The sequence below is a fragment of the Bombina bombina genome, chromosome 1 (assembly GCF_027579735.1).
Source record: "Bombina bombina isolate aBomBom1 chromosome 1, aBomBom1.pri, whole genome shotgun sequence".
Lineage (NCBI taxonomy): Eukaryota > Metazoa > Chordata > Amphibia > Anura > Bombinatoridae > Bombina > Bombina bombina.
Window position 1 is genome coordinate 343,303,820 of NC_069499.1, and position 1,370 is coordinate 343,305,189.

General features: G+C 36.7%; 1 long non-coding RNA gene across 1 annotated transcript; it reads right to left on the reverse strand.

Annotated features, from left to right (window-relative positions):
• Nucleotides 1-494: 494 nt before the first annotated feature.
• Nucleotides 495-796, reverse strand: LOC128637785 (uncharacterized). Its single transcript, XR_008399012.1, has 2 exons — nucleotides 685-796; nucleotides 495-589 (listed from the first exon to the last, which is right to left on the reverse strand). It is a non-coding gene; the product is annotated as an uncharacterized LOC128637785 (long non-coding RNA).
• Between the last annotated feature and the right edge of the window lie 574 nt (nucleotides 797-1,370).

The following is a 1,370-nucleotide window of genomic DNA, read 5'->3' on the forward strand; positions in this document are numbered from 1 at the left end:
CCGCTACTATGATATAGATGCTTTTTTGTATAGGCATAGAGTTTAAACAAGGACACTTTGTATTTGTTTATGTACATATTTTGTTTCACTGTATAAATTGACACTGTGTTTATTTACAAAGAATTGGTTGCCTGGCAACTATCTTTGGCAGTTTTTTCACAGGGGGAGGGTCTGATCTGCAGGTATAAATTATTTCTTCACTGTATTGTACATTGGTCTGAGGAAGGGGAGTATTCCCCAAAACGTCACTGAATAAATCTTCTTTTGTATTAAGACCAGAGAGTGCTGTCTCCTACTTGCTATATTACAACCCACATTGTAGCACCCTGGCATATGTTTAACTGTTCGTGAGAGTGCACCTGTCTCTCTGTTTTTATTTATATATATATATATATATATATATATATAACATGCCATTGCACTCCCTTAATGAAATTAATGCCGGTGCTTGGTCCTTTTTAACAAATATCAACAAATGCCCAGGCACTCAAGGCTTTTTCAAATAACCAAGATTCTTTATTATATCCGGTACATTCTTGTGTAATACTGTCCCAATGTTTTGGTCTCAGACCTTTGTCAAGGGTATAATCTGTAAATAGTATACAAAAATAAATTACTTACACATACCACAAACAAAACACAGCATTAGTACAGCACATTGTGTCACCGGAAGTGATGCCATACCTGATTCGGGTCCGACTGTGCACATACTACCCTTACGCAATAGCAGTAATTTATGTTCCTCCAAGGGCCTGAGAACCAATAAACAGGCATACGGTTGCCAAAGCAACATGTAAACAAGTCTGAAATCAAAACGAAAAAATAATTATAGCCAACAATGTTATAGAAACACCAAACGAACATTGGTCTGTATTCCCTTCTACAAACAAATTATCTGTGAGCCGGATCAATAATGACAGTCACTAACGGTGTTACATAATATCAATATATACAACATACCAAATTAACTAAATAAACTAAATATAGTGATGGCAGTGCAACATATTTTACTCCTATCCCTAAACTTCCTATATTGGACTAAGAGTACCTGTACATATATAGCAAATTCATTGTTAGTAAATCATTTAAAGGCATAGGTTCAAAAACAGCAGGGCTTATCTTTCAGACAGGAAACATAATGGCACCTGTTTTTTTAACCCCCATGGGGCAATTGTTTGTAGCCTATATATCCACTCCATTTCTCTGCAGAGGAGTTGTCTCCTGGTGTCACCCCCTCTAGGATGATGTTTGATTTGATCTATAGGCATACACCTCAGGTCTGCTACTCTATGTTTAGCCTCAATAAAATGTAACGCCACCGGGTGCTCACTTTTGCAATTCTTTATAGCTTGTCTTATGGTGGATTTGTG